Here is a 7667-nt window from a genome sequence, read left to right as displayed (position 1 = left end):
TATTCATTAGTCTATAGCTCCACTATAATAACCACAGCTCCACTAAAGAAATACTCTGCTTAAGCAACGTAAATAAAGGAGATAATACCTTTCAAGATTTCTGGTTAAAATAAGGCATATGACTCTCACACATTGCTAGTGAGAATATAAACAGGTATAATTACTTGTAGGAGAATTTTACAATATCTCACAAAACAATATATGCATTTACCCTGTGACCCTGAAATTCTACTTCTGGGAATTTATTGTAAAGGGATATTCTCAAAAATATATTTGAATGAGGTTAGTCGTTACTTTGTTGCTTGTAACTGCAACATATTCAAGTAATCTAAATTTTTAAATATAGTAGAGTGATTAAATAAAATAAAATATAGAAGTCCCTCCTCATTTAAGAGGGATATTATATCCCAAGACCCCCGGTGGACACTTGAAGCTGCAGACTGGAGCCTATGTACACTGCTTTTTTCTTATACATACACCCTTAAGATAAAGTTTACTTTATAAGTTAGGCACAGTAACAGATTAATAACAATAATAATAAAACAGAACAAGTGTAACACCATACTGTAATAAAAGTATATTAAAAAGTTTTGTAAATATTTCTCTCTCTTTCTTGTAAAATATCTTATTGTACTATATTCATCCTTCTTCTTGTGATGATGTCAGATGATAAAATGCCTACATGATGAAATTTTTACAACAGTTAATTGGATAACCAATATGGCAACTAAGTGATAGGCAGGTAGTATGTATAGCTTGGATACACTGGACAAAGAGATGATTCATGATTCACATTCCAGCTGGATGAAGTAACATGGTAAGTAATTTCATCATGCTACTCAGAAAAGCAGGCAATTTACAAGTTATAAATTGTTTATGTCTGGAATTTTCCGTTTACTATTTTCAGACCACAATTGACCAAAAGTAATTGAAACTGCAGAAAGAGAAATGGTGGACAAAAGGGGACTACTGTACTTTCATACAATGAAGTACTATGGAGCTGCAAAAAGGGAATAAAGATCTCTATGAATTTATATGGAATATATTCCATCATATATTGATGAGCAAAAAAAAAGCACAAAATATTTTCTATAGCGTGCTACCTTTTGTATACAATACAAAGAGACATAAAAGAATAAAAAACATATGACCATTTCAATAGATGCTGAAAAAGGATTTGATAAAATCCAACATCCCTTCATGATTTAAAAAAAACCCTCGAAAACTGGGGATAGGCTCTTTGGGTTCTACTTTGGTTCCATATGAATTTTATAACAGTTTTTCCTGGGTCTGTGAAGAATGTCATCAATAGTTTGATAGGAATAGCATTAAATCTGTAAATTGCTTAGGGCAGTATAGCCATTTTAATGATCTTGATTCTTTCTATCCATAAGCATAGGGTGTTTTTCCGTTTGTTTGTGTTTTCTCCAATTTACTTGAGCAGTGTTTTTAATTCTCACTGTAGAAATCTTTCACCTCCCTGGTTGGCTATATTCTTAGGTATGTTATTCTTTTTGTGGCAATTGTGAATGGGATTGTGTTTCTGATTTGGCTCTCAGCTTGGCTGTTGTTGGTATATAGGAAAGCTATTGTATATTAATTTTATATCCTGCAACTTTGCTGAAGTTGTTTATCAGCTAGAGGATCTTTCGGGCCAAAACTATAGGGTATTCTAGATATAGAATCATGTCATCTGCAAACAGAGATAGTTTGACTTCCTCTCTTCCTATTTGGATGCCTTTTCTTTCTCTTGCCTGATTGCTTTGGCTAGGACTTCCAGTACTAGGTTGAATAGAAGTGGTGAGAGAAGGCATCCTTATCTTACACTGGTTTTCAAGGGAACTGCTTCCAGACTTTGCCCATTCAGTATAATGTTGGTTGTGGATTTGTCATAGAGAGCCTCAATATGCAAGGCAATCATAAGCAAAAAGAACAAACCTGGAGGCATCACACTACCCAACTTCAAACTCCTATATGTCTACAGTAACCAAAACAGCACAATACTTGTACAAAAACCAGCACACAGACCAATGGAACAGAATTGAGAGCCCAGAAATAAGGCTGCACATCTACGACCATCTGATCTTTGACAAAGCCAACAAAAACAATGGGGAAAGACTCCCTAATCAAAAATGATGTTGGGATAACTGCCTAGCCATATGCAGAAGATTGAAGCTAAACCTCTTTCTTACACCAAACACAAAAATCAACTCAAAATTGATTAAAAAATTAAATGTAAAACCCAAAACTATAAAAACCCTGAAGACAATCTAGGAAATACCATCCTGGACACAGGAAAGAGCAAAGATTTCATGACAAAGCCACCAAAAACAATCACAACAAAAGCAAAAATTGACAAGTGAGATCTAATTAAACTTAAGAGCTTCTGCACAGCTAAAGAAACTATTAACAAGGGGCCGGGCATGGTGGCTCATGCCTGTAATTCCAGCACTCAGGGAAGCCGAGGCAGGCGGATCACTTGAGGTCAGGAGTTTGAGACCAGCCTGGTCAACATGGTGAAACCTCATCTCTACTAAAAATACAAAAATTAGCCAGGCATGGTGGAACGCTCCTGTAGTCCTAGCTACTTGGTAGGCTGCGGCAGGAGAATCACTTGAATCTTGGAAGCAGAGAGGTTGCAGTGAGCCGTGATCCTGCCACTGCACTCCAGCCTGGGCAACAGAACAAGACTGTCTCAAAAAAAAAAAAAAAAAAAAAAAAAAACAAAAACAAACAAAAAAAAACAAAGGAGCTATCAACAGAGTAAACAGACACCTACAGAATGGTGAAAATATTAGCAATCTATGCATCCCCTATGCATCCAACAAAGGTCTAATATCCAACATCTATAAGGTACTTAAACAAACTTAAAAGAGAAAAACAACCCCATTAAAAACTGGGCAAAGGACGTGAACAGACACTTCTCAAAAGAAGACATACATGCAGCAAACAATCATATGAAAAAAAGTTCAATATCACTGATCATTAGAAAAATGCAGATCAAAACCACAATGAGATGCCATCTCACAGCAGTCAGAATGGTTATTATCAAAAAGTCAAAAAATAGTATATAAGAGAATGCTAATACATTGTTGGTGGGAGTGTATAAATTAGTTCAACCATTGTGAAAAGCTCTCAACATAATAAAAGCCATATAGGAAGACCCATAGTCAGTATCAGACTGAATGGAGAAAAACTGAAAGACTTTCCTCTAAGATTTGGAAGATAACAAGGATGCCCACTGTCACCAATTTCATTCTAGTACTGGAAGTCCTAGTTAGAGCAGTAAGGCAAGAGAATGATATAAAGGGCTTCCAAATTGGAAAGGAAAAAGAAAAAATTATCCTTGTTTGCAGATTATATGATCTTATATTTGGAAAAACCTAAAGACTCCACAAGAAAACTATTAGAAGTGATTTAAGAAATCAGTAATGTTGCAGGATACAAAATCAACTTACAAAAATTAGTATCATTCCTAGGCCAGGTGTGGTGGCTCATGCCCGTAATCCCAGCACTTTGGGAGGCTGAGGCAGATGGATCAATTGAGGCCAAGAGGAGTTTGAGACCAGCCTGGCCAACATGGTTAAACCCTGTCTCCCAAAACAACAACAACAACAAAAAAATTAGCTGGGTGTGGTAATGCACACCTGTAATCCTAGCTACTCAGGAGTTTGAGGCATGACAATCACTTGAACCTGGAAGGCAGACGTTGTAGTGAGCTGAGATCATGCCACTGCACTCCAGCCTGGGTAAGTGAGACTCTGTCTCAAAAAAAAAAATAATAAAAATAAAATAAATAAATAAATCAGTGTCATTTCTATATGCCAACAATGAAAAATGTGAAAAGAAATTTTAAAAGTAATTCCATTTACAATAGCCACACATAAAATTAAATACCTAGTAATTAACCAAAAAAGTGAAAGATCTCTATAATGAAAACCATAAAACACTAATGAAAGAAACTGAAGAGGACACCAAAAAAAAAAAAAAAAGGAAAAATATTCCATGTTCATGGATTGGAAGAAAAAATATTGTTAAAATGTCCATACTATCCAAAGCAATCTACAGCTTCAATGCAATCCCTATCAGAAAAACAATGATATTATTCACAGAAATAGAAAAAAAATCCTAAAATTTATATGGAACCACAGAAGACGCAAAATAGCCAAAGCTATCCTGAACAAAAAGAACAAAACTGAAGGAATAATAATACCTGGCTTCAAATTAGACTACAGAGCTATAGTAACCAAAACAGCATGTTACTGGCATAAAAACAGAGACATAGACCAATGGAACAGAGACTCCAAAAACAAATCCACACACCTACAGTGAACTCATTTTTGACAAAGTTTCCACGGATGTACACTGGAGAAAAGACAGATTTTTCAATAAATGGTGCTGGGAAAACTGGAAATCCATATGCAGAAAAATAAAACTAGACCCCTATCTTTTGCTATATACAAAAATCAAATCAAAATGGATTAAAAACTTAAATCTAAGACTTCAAACTACAAAACTACTACAAGAAAACATTGAGAAAAATCTCCAACACATTGATCTGGGCAAAAATTTCTTAAGCAATACCCTACAAGCATGGGCAACCAAAGCAAACATGGACAAATGGAATCACATCAAGTTAAAAAGCTTCTGCAGAGCAAAATAAACAATCAACAGAATGAAGACATAAGCCACTGCATGAGAGAAAATATTTGCAAACTACTCATTTGACAAGGGATTAATAACCCAGAATATACAAAGAGTTTAAAAAACTCTATAGGAAAAAATATAATAATCCAATAAAAAATAGGCAAAAGATTTGAATACACATTTCTCAGGAGATAAACAAATGACAAACAGGCATATGAAAAGGTGCTGACATCACTGGTCATTAGAGAAATGCAAATGAAAGCTACAATGAGATATTATCTCATCCCAGTTAAAATGGCTTATATCCAAAAGACAGGCAGTAGCAAATGCTGGGGAGGATGTGGAAGAGGGAACACTTGTACACTGTTGGTGGGAATGTACATCAGTATAACAGTTTGGAGGTTCCTCAAAAAACTAAAAATAGAGCTACCACATGGTCCAACAATCCCACTGCTGGGTATATAACCAAAATAAAGGAAATCAATATATCAAAGAGATATCTCTACTTCTATGTTTGTTGCAGCACTGTTTACAACTAAGAGTTGGAAGCAACCTAAGTGTCCATCAACAGATAAATGGATAAAGAAAATGTGGTACATATACACAATGAAGTACTATTCAGTCACAAAAAAATGAGATTCTGTCATTTGCAACAACATGGATGGAACTGGAGATGTTAAGTGAAATAAACCAGAAAAACAAACGTTACATGTTCTCACTGATTTTATTTGTGGTATTTAAATATCAAAAAAACTGTACTCATGAACACAGAGTAGAAGGATGATTATCAGAGTCTCAGAAGAATAGTAGGGGCTGGAGGAGAGGTGGGGATGGTTTATGAGTACAAAAAACATAGAAAAAATAAATAAGACCTACTATTCAATAGCACATTAGGGTGGCTATAGTCAATAATAACTTAATTATACATTTAAAAATAACTAAAAAAGTATAATCGGAATGTTTGCAACTCAAAGGATAAATGCTTTAGATGATGGATATACCTTTCTCCATGATGTGACGATGTGCTTATTACATTTTTTTTCTTTTTTTGAGACAGAGTGTTGCTGTGTCACCTAGGCTTGAGTGCAGTGGCACAATCTCGGCTCACTGCACCCTCTGCCTCCTGAGTTCAAGCAATTCTCCTGCCTCAGCCTCACGAGTAGCTGGGATTACAGGTACGCACCACCACATCTGGCTAACTTTTGTATTTTAAGTAGAGATGGGGTTTCACCATGTTGGCCAGCTGGTCTTAAACTCCTGACCTCAAGCGATCCGCCCACCTTGGCCTCCCAAAGTGCTGGGATTACAGGCGTAGCCACCACGCCCAGCCTTATGCGCTTATTTCACATTGCATGCCTTTATCAAAACATCTCATGTATTCCACAAATATACACATCTGCTATGTATCCACAAACATTAAACAATAAAAAATAAAAAAGCAAAGATACACAAGAAAACAAATACGTATCTGTTCATTTTACATGAAGTGAAATTTGAAAAGAATGAACCAGAAATTAACGAGACTGGTTACCTATACATGGTGAGTGGGAATAGGGGAGATCCAAAAGAAGCATGTATGCATATATTTATCTGTATGTGAGCAATTATGGATGTTTATGTCTATGCACTTGAAACATCATAAGGTAGAAGGAGTGTCACTTTTCACAGCACTAGTTACTTCTTTTATCATTTTATAAAAATCGTTAGCTAGTGTACATATTTTTTTTCTTCCAGGCTGTCAGCATTGCTGCAACAGTTGACTTTCTTCTACTGAGTACTGGTGACAATAGCAACTATACAAATAGTTGCTATTATACATACATATATGTCTTTAAGCCTCAATTTAGAGAGGAAGAGTTGGAATCAGTGGTTCAAAGAAATATACAGCAAGGAAGTTAATGGTTCCAGCCAATTAGTATAATTAATTTGTAGTATCTAAAATATAGCTCCTTTTAATATTTGTGCCTCAAAAAGACAGTATTGGGCACTAAATGTGTTTTTAAAAATATACATTTTTAGGCTACTTTTATGTTCCTGGCAAAATTGAGTGGAAGATACAGATATTTTTCTATATACTCCCTGCTCCAAGCAATATATAGTCTCCCCTATTATCAACATTCTTTAGGACTTATAAACCTACATTAACACATCATTACCCAAAAAGCCCATAGTTTACACTAGGGTTCAGTCATGGTGTTATACATTCTATGGATTTGGACAAATTTATACTGACATATACCCACTATTATAGTATAGAACAGAGTATATTCACTGCCCTAAAAATCTTCCATGTTCTGCCTGTTCATTGCTCCCTCCCCAACCTTTGGTAACAACTGATCTTTCACCATCTCCATAATTTTGCCTTAGTTGGAATTACACAGTATGTAGTGTTTTCAATTGGCTTTTTACTGAGTAATGTGCATTTAAGTTTCCTCCATGTCTTTTCATGGCTTGATAATTCATTCCCTTGTAGCAGTGAATTAAATGTCTTTTTAATTTAACTGTGCTACTTCTTATGGCATGGACTAGATAAAGGGTAAAACCTACAGTTCTAAATCCTCCTGTTCCCTAATGTCCAGACTTTTCATAGACTGGGACATCATTAATCTCATATGAGATGTTTTGCTTGTTTGTTTTTTGGATCTCTACATTAGGAGTTCTGAAAGTCTTTTCCATAAAGTTCTTACATAAGGCCCTTTAGTTTCTTACATTAAGAATATTTCGCATATCTCAAACATAAGAGTTTACTGCAAAATATTTTGGGGATTTTGGACTCAGGAAGCTTGCATTCGAATTCTGGCTCCACCCATTACTAATTTTGTGAGCTTGATTTACTGGACCTCTTTGTGGTATAAATTTTTCATCTCTAAAATGGGAATAATATTGATTAATAATTGGGTTTCTGTCAGGATTAAAAGTTTTCACCTTTAGAAGGTGATTAGCAAAGCATCTGGCACATAATAAGCAGATGTGTGTGAATATATAATTCTACATCATTCCAAATATTTGGTTGAACCATA

Source organism: Pongo abelii, chromosome 13, assembly GCF_028885655.2.
Source record: "Pongo abelii isolate AG06213 chromosome 13, NHGRI_mPonAbe1-v2.0_pri, whole genome shotgun sequence".
In the NCBI taxonomy this organism is placed as follows: Eukaryota; Metazoa; Chordata; class Mammalia; order Primates; family Hominidae; genus Pongo; species Pongo abelii.
Note: the sequence above shows the minus strand (reverse complement) of the source record.